Source organism: Triturus cristatus, chromosome 4_1, assembly GCF_964204655.1.
Source record: "Triturus cristatus chromosome 4_1, aTriCri1.1, whole genome shotgun sequence".
In the NCBI taxonomy this organism is placed as follows: domain Eukaryota; kingdom Metazoa; phylum Chordata; class Amphibia; order Caudata; family Salamandridae; genus Triturus; species Triturus cristatus.
This window is the reverse complement of record NC_140585.1, coordinates 1,184,492,707-1,184,513,927: the sequence shown is the minus strand read 5'-3', so window position 1 is coordinate 1,184,513,927 and position 21,221 is coordinate 1,184,492,707. Positions and strand designations below refer to the sequence as shown.

Here is a 21,221-nt window from a genome sequence, read left to right as displayed (position 1 = left end):
AAGTGTAGGTCTCCACCAAGGGTCGGAGTCCTTCCCTCCTCTTCCCAGTGTTGGTGGGAAAGAGTGCCTTGCTGTTGCTCAAGGCATCTGGCTGAAAGCGCACAGGCTGCTTCTAGGAGAGGCTCTATAGCAGCGGCTGATGCCGGAGCAGAGAACCAAGACTCTGCCTCCAAAGAGGGTTCTTCTCAAAGGTATTCTGATGCTCTGGTGCTCGCTGGTATCGATTATGGATTAATAGAAGGGGGAGAGCTCTAGTGAGCCCACAGATTGTTTCCAGGCTAATTAGCAGCTGCTGCAGCCGTAGGCGAAACTAAAATTCGGCCTCAGACGAGAGCTGTTCTCAAAGTTAAGCTGATGCCCTGCTATGGAGGGTATAGATTATGGATTGATTGGGGGAGTGTTTATGAGCCTATCCAGCCTGAGAGCACATTAACATCTCTGCTGGAGAGGAGGGCTCCCCTGCTTGCTGGCAACAATTTAAAAAAAAAAAAAAGGTTTTGGGGCCCAGTGGGGTCCCTGTGGGACCGTACCATCAGGCCTAGGTGATCAGGGTATTCCTACCCCGCCCCTTTGCGTGTTTTTTTTTACACTTTCTTTGGAAGTCAGACTGAGTCCAGATTCTTAGCATGAATTCCATGACTTTCTGGTTGAAGAGCTGGCGGTCAATCAGATCTCACCATGAGATCTGTGCTTAAGCTCTGCCCAGATATCTATATTTCTTTTTTCTTTAATAACTCCAAAACTACTTAACAGATTTACAGCAAATTACAAAAAGGGCTCTTTCTGGACCAAGAGCTAACTTTCTGCCAAATTTGGTGTAATTCCATCCAGCAGGTTAGGGCTATAGAAGTGTTCAAAATCCCTATAGGAAACTGCATGGGGAAAATTCATTTTAGGACTCCCTTTGTCTTGGCCCCCGCTTGACAGATCGCCCCAAAACTTTCAAGAGTGCAGCTGAAGTGATTGGCATACTACTTTTGAAAATGTTGTGAAGATTTTGTCAAGCGACGTCAAAGTTATTAGCAAAACAAAAAACTCTTTGTCTATGGAAACAAGATCCTAACAATAACTATATACTGGCAACAGCCAGTATATATATATATATATATATATATATATATATATATATATATATATATATATATATATATATATATATATATATATATATATATGTTATCTACTGGTGGTCGCCAGTAGATAGTTATAGTTAGGACCGTGTTTCCATAGGAAATCCGCAACATTCTATTTGGAATAACTTTGGCGCCGGTTGACGAATCCTCACGAAATTTTCAAAATAGGTGGGGCGCTCCGCTCCGCTCCGCTCCTACCCTGAAAGTCTCGGGGGGATTCATCAAACGGGGGCTGAGAAAAAAGGGGGGTCCCAAAACGCGTTTTCCCCATGCAATTTTCCATAGGGATCTTTAGTCTAAGGTATTACTTGAAATTTGGCAGAGAGGTAGTCCTCCGCTCAGGGATGTGCCTTTTGCATATATGGAGTCAATCTGTTCAGTAGTTCCTGAGAAAATTGCAGTTAAAAGCACATACATATCTATAGCCGCGCACCGTCGCGCACCGTGCGAGCACCGTGCGCGCACCGTGTGAGCACCCTAACGTGCATGAGCGTAATTCTGATTGGTGGTTACATGTTAGTCAACATTCGAATCGGTCAAAATCAGTAAGTGTCAGCCGCCATTTTGTTTGTTTTCAGTGCGAGAGTGAAAAAGGAAGGTGGTGAACGTGAAAAGGGGGCAGGGTAGAGAGTTCCTGACCCCCTAGCCTTTGTCAGGGGGTCCCTGAAGGACCCCGAAGGCAAAAAAACCTATTTTAATCTTTTTTTTAAAAAATCGCGGGGGTGCGCGCACGGTGAAAAACCAAAAAAAAATACGTAGTTTATTGTAAAATAAATATATAAAAAAAATAATAATACATACATAACTTAGCATTTAAAAAACCGTACAAATTCACAGAAAAAACCATAGGTTTCACACACGTTATAGTTAGGAATTAGCATTTAAAAAAACCTTGCAAATTCACTTAAAAAACCATAGGTTTCACACATGTTATAGTTAGGTGGATATTTCACTCGTAAAAAACCAATGAAATTCCCCCGTTATAGTTAGTTCAGATAACTATAACTCGCGCGGCCGCCACTCTATCACAAGGATGATGTCATCAGTGATGTCATGAGTGATGCCACTGACCATGTCATGAGTGATGTAATATGTGACGTCATCAGCAGTGGATTGCGGGCGCGCGAGTTATAGTTATCTGAACTAACTCTAACGGGGGAATTTAATTGGTTTTTTACGAGTGAAATATCCACCTAACTATAACATGTGTGAAACCTATGGTTTTTTAAGTGAACATATATATATATATATATATATATATATATATATATATATATATATATATATATATTCACTGAAAAAACCATAGGTTTCACACATGTTATAGTTAGCTGGACATTTTACTGATAAAAAACCAATGAAATTCCCCCGTTATAGTTACTGTAGGCAACTATAACTCACGCGACCGCAATCCTCTGCTGATGCTAATACTGTATTTAGACACTTATTTGCCCATATCTTCTTCCATTAAATTTTAGCTATACATATATTACAAATATTTTTTTTTCATAAAGACACATATGTCATCAGCAGAGGATTACGGTCGCGTGAGTTATAGTTGCCTACAGTAACTATAACGGGGGAATTTCATTGGTTTTTTATCAGTAAAATGTCCAGCTAACTATAACATGTGTAAAACCTATGGTTTTTTCAGTGAATTAGCAAGGTTTTTTAAATGCTATTTCCTAACTATAACGTGTGTGAAACCTATGGTTTTTTCAGTGAATTTGTACGGTTTTTTAAATGCTAAGTTACTTTACGCCATTTGTGGCGTGCGCGCCCACTTAACGCAGTTCGTTCCGTGCACGGTTTTTATCAACTTTAATAAGCCCTGTACATTTGGTGGCCTTCGGCCACCAAAAGCACAGGGGGTGAGGTCAATGTGGATAGTGTTTTTTTTATTTCGATTTTATAATTTCATGTTGCCAAAATTACGTTTTTTTTCTCTATTAATAAGCCCTGCACATTTGGTGGCCTGCGGCCACCAAAAGCACAGGGGGTGGGGTAAGTGTGGATAGTGTTTTTTTTTTTTTTTTTTTTTTACCGTAAGCGTACGGTAAGCTTACGGTAAGCGTACGGTAAGCGTACGGTAAGCGTACGGTAAGCGTACCCCGCGAAATTGCCGAAAAAAAAATAAAACCGTTTTTGCTCTTGGGGGATGTTTGGGGACTCCCTCAACATGACTATGTGGGAGGGAGTTGTCAAAACAGCCCCGTAACATGTTTTTGGCCATCATGTTTGATAAACAACACTCAGTGCGAGAGAGACAAAATGGCGGACGCCGCTTCCTGGTTTCGGCCGATTCGAATGTTTACTAAGATCTAAGAGCCAATCAGAATCGCGCTCGCGCATGCCACCGTAAGCTTACGGTAAGCGTACGGTAAGCGTACGGTAAGCGTACCGTAAGCGGGCTCAGATATATATATTGATTTAAAGGCTATTTTCTCAGAATCTACTGAACAGATTTACACCAAACCTACAAAAGGCACTTCCTTGACCTAGGGACTACCTCTCTGCCAAATTTCTAGTAATTCTGTTCAGCCGTTCGGGCTGTAGCTCGTTCTAAAGGTCCTATGGAAAAATGCATGGGAAAAACGCGTTTTGGGACCCCCCTTTTATCTCAGCCCCCGCTTGACGAATCCCCCCGAGACTTTCAGGGTAGGAGCGGAGCGTAGCGCCCCACCTATTTTGAGAAATTCGCGAGGATTCGTCGACCGGCGCCAAAGTTATTCAAAATAGAATGTTGAGGTTTTCCTATGGAAACGTGGTCCTAACTATAACTACCTACTGGCGACCGCCAGTAGGTAATATATATATATATATATATATATATATTCAGCCACAGTTTTCAAAAATTGCTGCGCACTCTGGTCAAATGCAGTTAAAGTAATTTATTTCAATTCGTTGCAAAACACGATCTGTAAACGCTCTGCTGACAAACGCGTTTCAGCCTCCTGGCCTTCGTCAATGTCAATAGTGTTCAATTACCATAATCTATTTAAGCATTTCATTGGTTGCCATGATCATAGAAAAATGGGAATAAAAAGCGGACTACATATATACAGGTATTCAGTGTGGGAAGTGTCGGCCATCTTAACACTATGTAATACCATAATTCTCAGACGGATTCCACGTTAAGCTTTTCTCTCAAATTATAGAGGCAAATAACTTTTGTAAATCAGGAATATATACATGTGTTTCAATTCACAATTAAGTAAACAGAGTTCTGTCTCCCCGACTTTTAAATTCATGAAAACACTACGTTTGCTAATCATAAACGTGTTGCAAAAAATAATAACGCCCTGAATGGGCTGTCTTTCATATAAATCAAGAATGTGTACATGTGTTAATACACAATTAGGTAAAATAGAATTCTGTATCTACAGCTTTTAAATTCATGAAAGCACAACGTATGTTAGTCATAAACGTGTTGCAAAGAAATAACGCCCTGAATGGGCTGTCGTTCATTCTGCTAGTCTGAGTGGTTAATTGCCATTCTTCCCCATAATCAAAAAGTTTCAAGTTTCAAGTATTTTTTGCAACACGTTTATGATTAGCAAACGTAGTGTTTTCATGAATTTAAAAGTCGGGGAGACAGAACTCTGTTTACTTAATTGTGAATTGAAACACATGTATATATTCCTGATTTACAAAAGTTATTTGCCTCTATAATTTGAGAGAAAAGCTTAACGTGGAATCCGTCTGAGAATTATGGTATTACATAGTGTTAAGATGGCCGACACTTCCCACACTGAATACCTGTATATATGTAGTCCGCTTTTTATTCCCATTTTTCTATGATCATGGCAACCAATGAAATGCTTAAATAGATTATGGTAATTGAACACTATTGACATTGACGAAGGCCAGGAGGCTGAAACGCGTTTGTCAGCAGAGCGTTTACAGATCGTGTTTTGCAACAAATTGAAATAAATTACTTTAACTGCATTTGACCAGAGTGCGCAGCAATTTTTGAAAACTGTGGCTGAAAGTGATTCGCGAGTTCCGCCCTCGCGGCTGGTGCACCCGCTGTACTGGGAGCAGGATAACTGACGGAGTACGTGGAATATATATATATATATATATATATATATATATATATATATATATATATATATATATATATATATATATATATATATATATATATCCCATGCTTGCAGTCTCAAAAGAATCCGTGTCCACGGAAAGCAGAAACCACGCAGATCCAAAGTCAGGCACAAAAGTTGTTAATTTATTTTAAAGCCGAGTCTTCACAAACATCTGACGCGTTTCGGGCATCCGCCCTTGCTCACAGACAATCATTTAAATAAAATGAGCCCATTTTATACATCAAGGCTTTCAATTGGCTGCATTTTTTTCACCATTTTTTTACACCATGTGACATTTAGAAAGTGAAGACACATTACTCAAACTTGGAAAGTCTGTTTTCCAAACAATTCATTTTTAGACCACATTAAACATTCTGTGCAATTAAATAACAGGATAAAATCCAAAAACCCTCAGGCGCAAATAGTATATATGTTCTAACATGATAATTATGCAAAACATATATAAATACACATCATTATTTAGTATAAAATACATCAAACTTCATAGTTCGCGATATAGTAATATCCAATCTTAATTGACCGTGCAAATAACGCAATAAAGTGCAAATATTTTAGATTAAAATTCATTATATATACAAATAATGTGCAAATTACGCAATAATGTAAACACAAAAAATTGTGCAAATAATGCAAGATTGTCAATAATTCAATGTATTTTTTGGATATAAGTACCAAACCATGGAGATGAAGAAGCAAAAAATGTCTGAACGCATATAATGCAGTTAGCATGCTAAGATAATGATTATATTGTGCTGGAAAAACGCCTGAGAGTTGAGATATAAAAAATGTTATAAAGCATTGTATGTGAACTCACTATTGTTAATTGTATGGTCTAAACAGACATATCAAAGAGTCTATGTCTAATAAATGAAGTGAAAAAAACACATTTATATATTCCTAAATCATGTAATTAAACATACTAGGAAAAGTAAAAATGTGAATATAAAGAAAAAATGGGATCAAAAAAGGAAATTCATAATATATATGCGTGGAAGCAGGCAGGGCAATACACTCCATAGGAATCTCACCATATACAATACATAATGCGAAGTTAAAGAAATACATGTAGATCCTCAGTTGTATTAAGCCCATTAGGGAATCTGCTGTCTAGTTTTAAAATAAATTCAGATTCTAATCTTCTAAGCATTTTATCACGGTCACCCCCTCTCTTGGATTTAGGGACTGAGGCAATTACAAAATAGTTAAGGCATTGCAAATTGTTATTGTGACAAGCCTTGAAATGCCTCGCCACCGGATATGATGCATCATTGTTTACAATGGCACGTAAATGCTGAAGAATCCTAACATGTACTGGTTGCCGGGTGCTCCCGACATATCTAAGATCACAGGTACAAGTTAGTACATAGATAGCGAATTCGGTTTTGCAAGTAAAGGATCCACGTATATCAAATGGATCTGGGCTGAATGGTGTGCAATATTGGTTGGTGTTTTTGCCAAATTTGCATGCTCTACATGTGGAGCAGCGCTTGAACCCCGGCCGGGATTTCAACCACTCTTCTTGTTTTCTGAGCTCGGGAAACTCATGGCAAACTTGGGTCCTTAAAGAGGGTCCCCTCCTGTATGTGATTATTGGCCCATCCGGTAGTCTAGGTTTTAAGACCAAATCAGTTTTTAATATCGGCCATCGTTCTTGAACAATGGACCTGATTTGTCTCGCCTGTTTGCTGTAGGCTATAATGAGCCTGGGGGTCTGGCTGTTGTTTGTAGAGTCACTATCAACAGAAACATTAGGCGTTGTTATTAATAGTGACTCACGAGTTCTAGCTTCCATTTTAACAACTGCATCCCTCAAGATGGATTCCCTATAGCCTCTTTGTCTGAATCTTTCCAGAGCTTCAGTTGTACAAATTGTAAGATCATTGGCTTCACTGCAAATCCGTTTGAGCCTCAATAATTCTCCAAACGGAATATTATCGATAACATGTCTAGGATGTGCACTGCTGGCATGAAGAGTATTATTGCCAGCAGTGCTTTTTCGATAAAGTTTAGTGGCCAAATGATTCTGATGTACAAATACTTTAACATCTAAAAAATCAGCTTCACACTCACTGATGGAAGAGGTGAATCTAAGATTTTGCTGATTAGTGTTGAGTGCAGTGACAAAATTGGTCGCACTGGCAGGATCGCCACGCCATAAGATAAAAACATCATCAATAAATCGCATCCAAAGTACCACATGCTCTTTGTACATATCATGATGTGTTAGTCTGAGGACATGCTCCTCCCACCAGCCCACATGTAAACATGCATAGCTGGGAGAGAAGCATGCCCCCATCGCCACACCACGCTTCTGAATGTAAATATCATTTCCAAACAGAAAAAAGTTGTTATTAAGACACCAGCTGGTAAGTTCCATCAGTAATTTGTTATGGTTATAACAATTGATCGGCCTTTTGCCCAGGAAAAATTCCAAGGCCTTTAATCCAGATGCATGGTCAATACTAGTATAAAGCGATTCGATATCTAAGGTGATAAATAGCATATCATCGCTCCAACCAGCATCTTTAATCTTACCAATGAAGTCCCCAGTATCCCTGATGTAAGTAGGAAGACCCTTGACCAAATCCTGCAGGAAGTAGTCGATATATTCAGTCACATGTTCCGCTACTCCTGCAATGGCAGAGATAATAGGTCTCCCAGGCACTGGAACAACTTGCTTGTGGACCTTGGGTAAAAGATATAATTTTGGTAGTAAAGGATGCTCAACATGTAGAAACTCAAATTCCTGTTTGGAGATCATGCCTTCTCTTTTCCATTTCATCAAAAGTTTTTTTAGGACTTCTCTGGCTTCATTGAAGTCCTTGATGGTACTCTTGGAATAGCATGATGGATTATTGAGCTGATTCATTGCTTCCTTGATGTAGGCTTCCTGCGGCCAGATAACCACGTTACCTCCTTTGTCAGCAGTGGCCACAATGATCCTATAGTCATCACTTAATGTTTTGGTTAGCAATGCATAGTCCTTTTCATGCTGGCTTTTATATCTTTTTTTGTGTTTGATCCTATGATGTAGCTTTTTAAGATCATCTACAATTATATCTTGAAAAACATCAATAGAATCCCTAGGCATTGTGGGGATAAATTTCGATTTAGGTTTGAACGGACTCAGGTTGGCTCCTAATTGTGTAACCGAGGCCATTCTAAGCTCCTCCTGAGTGGAAGTTATATCAAGATTAGTTGTATCATTAGTAGCCAGTTGATGCATTGTCAAAAAGGTTTTGGTGTCTCTTGCATGCAAATTCAAGGGGTTCATTGCAACAGCAGTGTCAATGGTTGGATCCTTTTCATTTTCATTATGACCCTCCTTGACACAAAAGAACTTTTTTAATTTGAGTTTTCTGATGTAAAGATAAATATCAACTCTTGTTTTTGTATAGTTGAAGTCTGAAACCGGGCAGTATGTTAGTCCAAGGCTCAGAAGTTGTTTCTCGGCTTCAGTAAGGGTGACTGTGGATAAATTTATAATTTCATTGTTTATTATTGCTTTTTTCGCCAATATTGCTTTTTTTGTTTTTTGGGCGATTTTATGCTTTTTCCGACGTTCACTCCTCCTTTTATTACATCTTGTTCTTTTTGCTGTTGAGTCTTTGGTGGTGGTTTGGTTCGTGGTCGAAGTGTTTGGAGCCTGTCCGACACTAAAAAATCCACCTCTTCTCCTAAGTCTAAAATAATGGCATTGGGGTCCCATGTGCTGCAGCCTTCCTCGTCCGATGAAGGTCCGCTTGTTAATGATTCAATATCACTTAGTTCTTGATTTGTATTTGTTGCTTCATTGGGTACAACAGAACTAGACGTTGTTATACGATCTGTGGGCCTAGCAGATTTAGTTTGTTGTGACTGTTGTGCAAATTTGGATCTTTTCGCATTATCAAATTTCTTGGCGAAGGTGTAGATACGGCCCTGGGCATAATCATCCTTGTCACGGGCGAACTTGTACACCTTTCGCGCCTTGATCTTATCTTCCTGCTTCACGAGCCTCTCATTGATTGATTTGCGCGTTTCAGTAATCAAAGCATTAGGCTCAAATTTTGCTAACAGGTCATTTATATCTTGAATCTCTGCCATCAATGCCTCCCTGTCAATATTAGCGTATTTGACCAATATTTGCATTAATTTAGCCGAAGATTCCAAATTAGCATGGCCCCATTCTTTAAGCATATTTGGATTAGGTTTCTCATAACTTGGCGCCAACAGTATTCGAAGCCCTCGAGGCACACGGTTTTCTTCCAAATACACAGTTATATATATATATATATAATCTACTGGCGGTCGCCAGTAGATAGTTACAGTTACAACCTAGTTTCCATAGGAAATCTCAAAATTCTATTTTGAATAACTTTGGCGCCGGTTGACGAATCCTTGCGAAATTTTCAAAACTAATGGGGCGCTCCGCTCAGTTCCTACCCTGAAAGTCTCGGGGTGATTCGTCAAGCGGGGCCCGAGAAAAAGGGGGGGTCCCAAAACGAGTTTTCCCCATGCATTTTTCCATAGGACCTTTAGTCGCAGCTACAGCCCGAACGGCTGAACAGAATTACGTGAAATTTGGCAGAGAGGTAGCCATACCGTGAGCGCAATTCTGATTGGTTGTTGGATGTCGGTAAACATTCGAATCGGTCGAAACCAGGAAGTGTCGGCCGCCATTTTGTCTCTCGCAGTCTGAGGGTGTGAAAAAAAAAGGTGGAGAACGTGAAAAGGGGGCAGAGTGGCCAGTTCCTGACCCCCCTAGCCTTGGTCAGGGGGTCACAGAAGGACCCCCAAGGGAGAAAAAAACAAATTTTTTTTTAAAAAAAATATTGCGAGGTGCGCGCACGGCACGCACTGTGAACCGTGGGTGCTCGGTCCGCGAAGCGCACCGAGTTCCCACAGCGCGCGCACGGAGTGGGAAGCGCACGGTGCGCGCACGGAGCAATTTTTAAGAAAATAAAAAATTTCGCGGTGTGCGCGCGGTGAAAAACCTGAAAAAAAAACCATTTATAAATACATAACTTAGCATTTAAAAAACCGTACAAATTCACTGAAAAAACCATAGGTTTCACACACGTTATAGTTACGAATTAGCATTTAAAAAACCTTGCAAATTCACTTAAAAAACCATAGGTTTCACACTTGTTATAGTTAGCTGGACATTTCACTCGTAAAAAATCTATGAAATTCCCCCTATAATGTAATATCTGACGTCATCAGCAGAGGATTGCGGTCGCGTGAGTTATAGTTGCCTGCAGTAACTATAACGGGGGAATTTCATTGGTTTTTTTATGAGTGAAATGTCCAGCTAACTATAACATGTGTGAAACCTATGGTTTTTTAAGTGAATATACATATATATATATATATATATGTATATATAAAAATATATATAATACAATGGAGGTAACCACTGGGCAGTTCTAGTTAGATCAGCATTTTTTGTGTTGCTAAAACCTTTTACCCCATTTGATGAATCCCCACAAAACGTTTAGAAGAAGATGCTACATTTTGACTAGTCTGTGCATTGAAAGTTTGGGGGTGATCTGTCAAGCAGGGGGCCGAGAAAAAAGGGAGGGCCCAAACTGCAAAAACCCCATGTATTTTTAACAGCCTTCTTTAGGCAGCACTACAGCAAAAACTGCTGAACGGGATTGCCCCAAATTTGGCATGAATGCTAGATTTGGGTGTGCAGATTGGTGTAAATCTGTTCAGTAGTTTTTGAGAAATGAAAGTTTAAAAACATATAAATAAATAGATATCTGGAAGGTTGGATCCACAAGAGGCTTGCGAGACTCGTGCAGTGGCGGCTAGTGGAACTTGAAAGTGGCAGTGCCCAAATTTTGGAACAGAGTATAATGCACAAGTGTACCGAGTGAGTCTGAACTGTCTGCTTCCTTCCTCTTCTTCTTATACCAGCACGCTAACAAGACCACTGCCCATATGCAATGCATACAAGAAACAATGACAAATTTTACCATAGCATACCATATCATGCTTTACAACAACATGCCACACCATACCATAATGACAGGCCGTACCATACCACGCAACATAAATAAAAAAAAACATTGCTAAAGCCAATAGATCTAGCACAGACAAGAACTATTGGCTTTGCCAAGGCTTGTCTATTGAAAGGTGGGCGAGCCAACAAATGAATAGGGAGAGTTGAGTTAAGGGTTGCCTCTGGCTAAAGGAGCCCATACACAAGCTGAGCCTTGAAAATATTTGGCATGTAAATTATGCAACCAACTTCATGTTAGAATATGATACGGTGTTTTCAAAATTCAAAAAAGATTATATATCACAAACTGAAGTGTTTCACCTTGGTACATCACATTATATATCTGGATTGAAAAGTATTTATTAAAAGTGAACTAAGAAACAAACATTCCTGCCCCTGCACTGATGACAATGATATTACTAAACTAAGAGACAAATGAACACAATATGTCATGTGAACACTATATTTTGGCCTAGATTTTGATCATACGTGGTGCAACTTCACACTAGACTAATAAATCAAAGACAAGAAAGTGTTTTGTACAAGCCACGTCCTGAACTCTCATATTTGAAGGTGCTCTCATTTGTGATAATGAACAAGAAGGAGACACTGAAATAAAGCATTGCCTATGCCCAGGATCACCCAAGATGTCCTAGCAGGGAAGCCAGAATTTAGCCTTGATTTTCCAGTTTCAGATCTCACAATTCAGCCACTATGTGCCTATCTGTTTCTGACATCAAAGAAAATGTTTTTTCTTAACTACTGAAGGATGAGTTTACAGCATAGGTGACAGAAACCATGTTTTATTTGTAGGCAGTTTAAATTGTGCATATCTTGCAGAAGGACACAAGAGTACTTTACAATGGGCAGCCAGCCCAGGGTAGAAAGTTTCAAAATACACATCAAATAGCAAGAGGCAGTGTTTACTAGGCCTGGGCTAAATGTCTGTTCTGCTCGCGGAAATTGCGATAATTTGACATTTTCGCGTTCCGCGGAGAGCGCGAAAATGTCAACATTTCCGCATTCCGCAGCTTAGCGATAATTTGTTTCTTGCTCGCGCTGTAAAATAATACATTCTCGCGCGCGCGCGATCGCCTTACCTGAATCCCCGCGTTTGCCGACAAGTTTTCCCGATCCGGTCGCGTTCTCCACGAGATGTTGGATTGTTGGTAGCCATTTACGCTGTCTCGCGACAGTTCGCGCCCGCAGTAACGTCATGCGTCGTGCGATCACGTCTTTCTTCTCGCGATCATGCACCGCGAGAAGAGTGAAAACAAGATGGCCGCGCCCGCGAGCAACCGCATGGGTAAGTTGGCGAGCCACGACCACGCAGAAAATACCGCGAACGGGCGGGAAAAAAACTTCTTCGATATTTCCGCGTGTTTGCGGAGATTTTTTAACATTTTCACGATAATTTGCGAAAGTCGCTTTCGCAAATTCCGCCCACCCCTAGTGTTTACCTAAGGCGGACGGGGAGTGTCAAGGCCAGGCGTAGGCCGTGAAACCGAGGTTTCGTCCTGTATGGCTGCAGTGCTTGCTCAGCTTGGTAAGAGGCAGGCCTGCACCCGCACAGTTACTTAGGAAAGGTTTACAAATGAAAGAAGAAGACTTGCTGGCTGGTCCACGTGGCCTCGGGCTCGGTCTTTTAAACTAAACGGAAAAACCAGCGTGGAGGAGGCCGGGGGAAGAGGGAGATTGCGGATTAGACTGTCAGCACCTCGGACATGACATTCACAAGGGCGAGAGTATGAGGCTTCTAAAGTCAAGTGCTGCAGCTGCTTCTTGGCTGAGCCTGCAATTTGGAAAAAAAGTAAAACACCTCTCTGCACTGACCCAGAGGCTTGATGCAAGCTACGATGGACTTCTTCCCCATCTCAGCCCACCTATAGCAATCTAAGGTGGAGAGGAACAACAGCAGCTGCTAGGCGGCAATGAAGAAGGCAGAGCTCGGTGACACACCAAATCATTCTTTGTCCCCATAAGCCAGCTCCACCCTTGATCATTTAGTTCAATGGAAGTGTTACAATCCAGGCTTATGCCTTCAGGGGGAGGAAGACCTCGACCAGCCATGACATGTGCAGAAAGCATCCTCAGGGCATTCCCCCAACCCCTCCTTATTCCCACAAACGAAAACAGATCCAAAATGATTTGTGACCAAGCAGCAAGTGAAATTTGTTCCAGCTGCTCGGTCTTCTTTTCATCCTCGTCTGTCTGCATCAAGGTGGCAGGGGGACACCCCTTTTGCCCGTTAACACCAGCCAGCCCTGCTCTCACGGGAGCACCAGTTTCAAAATAAAGCATTCTGATTGGCCCAGGAAGCTTTTTCCCCATTGGGCCAATTCGCTCCTGGGGTAGTCAGACTCCAGTGGGAGCGAGCAGTCTGATTGGCTGCCAGCAACATCAGAAACATTTTGCTGCCGGTCAGTGCTTAATTTGTAAAATACGTAGTGCCGGGGCCCTCGACAGGAGGACACTAGAGCTGGCACCATCCGTTGCCCCTGGCAGCACTACCAATGACAGCAACAACACATTACTAATCATCACACTCTTAAAAGTGTGACAATTCATACTATTAAAGGCCCCCAAAGCTATAAGAATGGCTTTGGAGGCAAATACTAATTATTGGAATTGTAAATTGAAATAATAAACAGAAGTTGTTGGGCTCATACCTGAATTGGCAGACACCACTACCATGTGGCAGACAGTTATAAGCCCCGGTGCTGGCAATTAAGTGCCAGCGCTGAGCACCAGAAAGCACGGCACAAATTAAGCACTGCTGCCGGTCATTATATGACTCAGGAACTAGTCCCCTGTCCTGAACTAGTAAAAAAAAAAAAAGATTATAAGGGGACAGGGTAGGGATACCCTGCTCCCTCCAAGCCCCAGGAGTGGACCCAGAGAGATCCCCTCCCCTGGGGCCAAAAATAAAACAAAAATATGAAAAAATTGACCCAATCCCATGGGACTCTTGTGGGTTGGAAAACAAATGGCAGCCTGGGCTGCATTAATTAATTATCGGCCTCGGGGAGTCCAACCCAAAGCTATATTCAATAAGGGAAGGAGGACACATGGGCCCTCTCCCCGAGCCATTATAGGCCCAGGGGAGGCCCTAGCCTTGGGCTGAAATCATGAAAAATCTCACTGAGACACTAAAGGCCCACCCTTGTGCCAGAAATGTCCATAGAAGGGGAGGGGAACCACGTGGACTCCCACCCTGAGCCTCCAGAGGCCCAAACGCCCCTATCACCTGTGGCCAATTTTAATACTATAGAGAAGGGCACAGGCCCCGGGCTGTCCACCCCAAGAGCTAAAATTTCTCTATAAGCCCCCCTCCCCTTTAAAATACATAAGGCCCTGTGACCAACCCCCGGCCACACAAGGCATTCAGCCGAGCAGGGGGGTGAATTGGCTTTATGTATGGTAATAAAATATTAGTTTACATTCTGTTTTAAAACTAGAAATTCATTGAAAGAAACTAAGATTAAACTAAGGTTATAGCCATGAATGTTGACATGGAACATGTCATGAGTGATGTGATATGTGAGGTCATAAGCATGACATGGCTGGGGCGCATGTTTTAGTTAGCTCTACTTACCATAACTGGTGAATTTCTGTGTTCTTTTTTGTTCAAAACGTTAATGTTAGTGTTGTTGTTGTCACTGACATACTCACCTAACTATAACTTTACTTTAACTTTACTTTCTTTCAGTGAACATATATATATAAATATTTTTTTTTTCCCCCCAAAATGAATTGCTTCAGTAATTAAGGCCGCACTCCATGGAAGGTAAGAAAACATTCTTTTATTTGAAAGCAGGCAGCTTCCCATCCTTATTTTCGTCCTGCTGGCCTGACGCGTTTCCATGAAATCCATTCATCTTCATCAGAGGCCTTAAGTGAGCACTTGAAAATGACGTGCATAACCACTTCAATTGGCCTCCGGTGTGCCCATTACTTCGATCTCACAATTCGCATGGCATGCTGGTCTACGTAGTTTAATTTCAGCACACTTGCTTCCTCCAGTGGGTCAAATGCTCGCTTACAATAAAGGACAGTTTCTGCGGCCCCCATTGAGCCTCTGGAAAGTTCTCTCTCTGCTTAACCTAAAACAGCCTTCCCAGCCAGATTCAGAAACGAATTTGCCCCTCGAGTCGCCCCTCGATGAATAAAGCGGGTGGTGCATCGCCTCCACAGCCTGAAGCACGCCGTGCATAGTTTTACAAAAGAATTGCTTCAGCAAGAAAGGCCACACTCCATGAAGGTAAGAAAACATTCTTTTATTTGAAAGCAGACCAGGACGAAAATACGGGAAGGGAAGCTGTCTGCTTCCAAGTAAAATAATGTTTTACTGCCGCAGAAACTGTCCTTTATTGTAAGTGAGCATTTGACCCACTGGAGGGAGCAAGTGTGCTGAAATTAAACTGCGTAGACCAGCATGCCATGTGAGATCGAAGTAATGGGAACACCGGAGGCCAATTGAAGTGATAAAACTGGAGCAGAATGGTGCTCCCTAGCCTCCAGCAAAGTACATGCCTCACTCTGATTTGTTGCATCACAAGTTTATTACTGAAATGCTAAATTAACCCAATGCGTTTCGGCGTACGACACACATTGCTCATGACTGGGCAAGGCACATCATATGCCGAGCGCGTTGAAGTTGATTCAGCATTTGACTAATACACTCATGATGTAACATCTCTGAGTAAATTATCTTCTTTGCTGGAGGTGAGATGGCGTTCTGCCCTTGTTGTGAATCACCGCCAATAGCCAATAAATATACGTCACAGAATACTGTTCAACACATGGCTATTCCAAAACATCTATACTACCCTACACCCCAGCAACAGAACAGAACCAGTTGTACCCTTAAGCTCAATCTTCAGTTTACAATCCATAGATTGGAAACAACCCAAACAGCAAACTACATTTGATAGGCGGGTAGGTTAAGGAGGGTTGAACATCGTTTGCTGTGGTATTACATAGTAATGTAATTTCATAAATATAACAATTTTGGCCCATGCTAATACCATCACACTCAATGCTTGGTAGCCAACTGTAACTTACACCTCTTACATTCACAAAGACATATCCGCTATGAGGGTTGTCCATCAGCACTGCTGTGCAGCCAATAACCAGCCATCACCAAATTAACAGGCGTGGGGAAGCAGAAGAGATCTGTTGCACACTGCTGGTCAATCAGTTACTTTAATCTAGTAAACCACTGCAGGTCCCAAATATCTATAACACTATGCCTGCTTCTTTGAATCCCAAAATGAAACTCAATTATGGTGTGATAGTAACACTGCTCCTCCCCGCAGAACTCTCCACTTCTTTCTCCCTTCAACCTTGCCTGCTCAGGCCCACAGCTACACACAGGATTGCCAATTGGACAACCTTGTGCAGTAACCAGCGAGGCAGGCAGTAAGTAATCATAAACAGTCCATTTGCTGCATCATATAACATGATAACTGCACCTCAGTGGTCATCGCGAACTACATGGAAACTCTTCCTACACAGGATCACAAAACAAAGGCAACACCCTTCCAGCCACACGGGCTATATGGTGCAGCTTGCTGCCCATGTAGGTAAGCACTGCAGTGCCCCACATAGGGGTAGTACGCGCTATACAAATGCGGCACTACAATACAATGAAATATTTATCATTTGTGCATTACCAAGATGTGTATTGATCATATGAAATTCTTTTTATCCATCACAATTCAGAACTGCAAAACAATATGTGTTTTAATTGTGCTTTCCTAACTGCTGATTTATTTTGAAATATTTGTACAGTTCATTTACAGGTGTTCAAATTTTGTTGTGTTTTAGAAAAATTCAAGTCCTACAGTCTCTCTTTTCCTGATCTCTGTACCCAAGTAAGACTGTCACATAGCTAACTTTACAAAGTTCTCTCACTTTGCAGTCAGAGGCTGACATTTGAACTCTGTCTTTGAAGGCACCGCAAATATGACAAGATAAAAGGTAAGATTTAAAGGTATTTCCATTGCTCATTCACATTATTAACTCCAGCATGACTATTATGGGGGTGCTACAGCACTCCCACCGCCCCGCAATGCACCTTTGGGCTATGACCCTGTCACCATGGAAGCCAACATTGCTGCCACCTCAATTCTTAACTGTGTGCAGATGTGAAGTGTAATATCTCTGTTCATGCACAGATCTTCTCAACTAAGGAAGCAGCAGCCTCACAACCACCGACATCATCTGTTCAGCAATCCCAAACATCCCCCAGGTGGAGAGGGAGGTTCTCTCCCATCCACACAGGCGCATCTTCTCAGCTCTCACAGCTAGTTCCTGTTTCTTGCCCTCAACTGTGAGCTCAGAGCAGCAGTCAATCACTGCCAGACACTGGAAGGTTACATTTACTATTCTAACTCCAGTCCTAGAACATTTGGGGAAAGAGCAACTTTCCCCTAAATGTTCCAGGAAGTTTATTTACTATTCTAACTTCAGTTCTGGAATATTTTGGGAAAAGTAATAAATTCCTCAAGTATTTTTAGTAATGGTTGTCAAGTAGTAATTTTGAATTGGAGAAAATTCTGTCTTGGGGCGCAGCTTAACACCTCTGTTGCGAGATAACTTAGGAGATGTTCTTACACAATTCATCAGAGAAAATGCAGTTGTTAGCTAAGTGTAAACACCTGAGATTTAAAAATTAAAAATTGTTGAACAAGAAGGAGCATGCGCACACCATTAGCAGGGACATACACAACAGTGGGAATGTGGAGCCAACAGTCACACTCAGACACAGTAAAACTACCAAAACCTTGATGCTGCATAACTGACTTCTCAATTTAAATTAAAAATTGGTATTAAAATTCATAAGTGAGAGGAAAGATGCTGAAAGAAGTGCAAACGTTTTTACTATAAGGTTTTGCTTACACAAAATGAACAGGCACAACCCTTCCAACTCTTATATAGCAAATCATCGAACAATAAGCAAAAAGAGATCAAATTCAAATGGCAATTTAAAAAGTGCATTTTAACAAAACAACATAAACTTGCTTTAGCTGATTAATCAGCAGTATAACGAGAACTTGTTTCAATGTTGTGGTTGTTTTGATGTTCGGAGATAATTTATCTCGACATTGCTTATTTTTGCTGCTGTTTTGGCATTTAAGAGCTAGTGTATTATGCTTGTTGCCTTGCCTTGCCATCAGATCTTCAGCCTTACTGTGCCTTTGGTGGAGGTCATGGATGCTTCACTTACAAGAAATCCTCCAATTGAGGAATTAACACTTTACACATTGGAGGATTTTCCTTTAACACCAAACTCAATGTCAGCCCTAAGTCTAAAGCATTTGATAAATGCAGCGCCCAATGACCAGATAACAGCGAACATTACTTCTAAAAGTATTTTATTATGAATGCATGCTACATGCATCTACTGGAGTAGTAATACACCTCACGAGGAGGCTCTTATGCAGAAATGTGCATATAGTGATGCCCCAGCATGATGTAAATGGAGTTTATATACTTCAACAGGACAGAGGTATTCATAATAAGGCACTTTGTATTATTCTTTCCAGGTCAGAAGTGCTATGCAGTTAATTTCTAACACTATTTTCTGATACACAGATCCAGTGGATATCCGGGCATCTCTATTGCACATAGTCATGTTTGAAGTTCTGGCTGTTATCATCAACATTGTCACAAATCAAAGCTGCTCCATGTCCTCACTGTTGAGTGTGTAATCTTCAGAGGAGCTGCCTTGCTCACCGGTTTTCCTAGTGCCTAGACTGGCTCCCACCCCACGTTAGAGTGGGTGGCAGTGCTGTAGGGATCGATCAATGCTGGAAAAGGCAGTTGTTCAATCAGTTTCTAAACTGGAGTCTAATCCCGGGTAGACGGAACCCCCACTGTTGCGTAGAATCTGTTCCCTACCATGTCCTGTGGATGCAGATTGGCAAAACTGGTACCCATGCCCACCTGAGTACCCCTTCCTTTCATTGGTGGCATCAGTAAAGAGTACCCTGAATCTCCAGCTGGGATGGATGGTCCATGCCCTTCTCCGGAGGCAGAGGTTGGCTCCCGTCCCACGCCGCGGTTGGTGGGAGCGTTGGCTTCTGAATACAAGCTAAAGATCTCCTCGTAGCAGTGATCCGGGATCGAAGGAAGCGGGGCATGTTCAATCACTGAATAAGCGGGCGCCTCTGCTGAGAGGCAGAGTGGGTTTTTCATCACGTCCCCTGGAGAGCCTTTGGACAAACTAAAGCCTAAATCCTTAGGTGCGTTCACTGACATCAGCAATTTCCTTCTATTGCGTAATGTCAGCCAGGCAATAGCTGCAGCAAGTAAAAGTGAAGCAAACACACCCGCAGCCACCAGCGAGGGTAGAAGCACTCCCGGAGCAGGAGAACTTACAGGAACTTCGCCGACATCTGTGGCAGGGCTAGTGAGGGCAAGATCAGTGGGACAAGTTCTTGCGGCACACAATGCAGAAGATGGAGTCGGGGGATCCATTCCTATGGTGGACATCATCCCAGGCTGGTCGAGGTTAGGGTGAGGGGTGGGCAGAGTCAGTGTAATTCTATACTTTGCATATGGGCCAGATTTGCCCGTCCCACACCAGTACACCCCTGAGTCCTCCTTTCGAAGACCTGTCACGCTCACTGTGACTGTGTTAGTATTGCGATTGTTCATGATGGAAAATCGGCCCTTTGTCACCTTCTCTGAACTTCTACTCCATACAATGAAAGAACACTCGAGTGGCGTAGTAATTTTGCACCAGTAATGTCGGTGCATTCCAAGGTTTTTGGGATATCTACGGTGTACATTCAATGTCCTTCCGACAATTCCCGGTACGTCTTTGATACCAACTTGTGCAGCCCAAAAAACTCCCGGGAATAGGACCAGCACCCAGGCAGCCTCAGTCCTCATTGTGCTGTCTCAGGCAGCTGCACGCTGCCCTTCTCTGGTGTCTCTTGGGCGGTTTCTTCTCACTCAGTCTTCTCTAGTAAGCCGAGAAGTTTCCCATCTCTCCAGGTTATTCTGCAGGGTCACCTCCTGATCCTCGCTGCAGCACCTCCTCTGAGTGTCTGCATTGTGTGAGCTGAGGACACTGCTTTCAGTAGCCCTCGGCTGAAATCGCCCCAGCTCAGTGCCAGTCTCATACCTCGAGGCTGCACCTCACTTCCTTCCTCTTCTCCACTCCCTCTGAGAATCACTTTGCGTAAACTGTTTGGAAATAGCATATGGCAAAAGCCTGCCATTTCCTGGCCAGCACTCGACTCATAAGCTGATGTAATAGTCAATGGAAATCCTTTCTCACTCAGGAATAAGTACAGCTGGGGCGGTCAGACGCGTGCTGCTGGGGAGGCTGAATGTGAGGGCCAACTTCTGAGGCACTGATTCATTCATACTCCGGCGATGAATGAGCACAATAGAAAATACTAGAATTAACACTAATGTGATATGGCGATGAATTATTTAACAAGGTCACAGGCTCATTTACTAGTCCATGCCTGTTTGCACACACACTGTTTATAAGGGTACTCGTTGGCATGAAAGGTTCTCAGAAAGGCTGCAAGCTCCAGGCTAAGCCTAGGATATGGTATCACATGAAACACAACATTCTGCATGGTTGGCAAAACCTCCATGTTCATCAGCCAACACTTCTGTTGGCACTGACTGGTGTAATCCCGATACCTAGCCACTAAATCCCTCAACCCCACCATCACCAGACTCACTAATTGGTTGCAGTATGGAATATCGTAGAAGGAATATCGAGTGGCCACAGTATTGACCACAAAATCAGAAACCCAAACAATGAGAAGGTAAATAAGGTTAATGCACAGAGGGAGGTATAGATTTTCTACTGATATATATGGGGTCCCCGGGGCCGAAATTGGACTCAGGAGGGGGCCGCGCAGCCCCCTTCGCGTTTTTTGTTTTAAGCATCAGGTCCTGGGGGATGGGGTCCCCAGGGCCCCAAAAATCAAAAAGAAGAGGGGCCACACAGCCCCT

At 42.2% G+C, this 21,221-nt stretch overlaps 1 pseudogene; it reads right to left on the bottom strand.

Moving 5' to 3' along the window:
• Nucleotides 1-19,076: 19,076 nt before the first annotated feature.
• On the bottom strand, nucleotides 19,077-20,284 carry LOC146856323 (uncharacterized; annotated as a pseudogene).
• Between the last annotated feature and the right edge of the window lie 937 nt (nucleotides 20,285-21,221).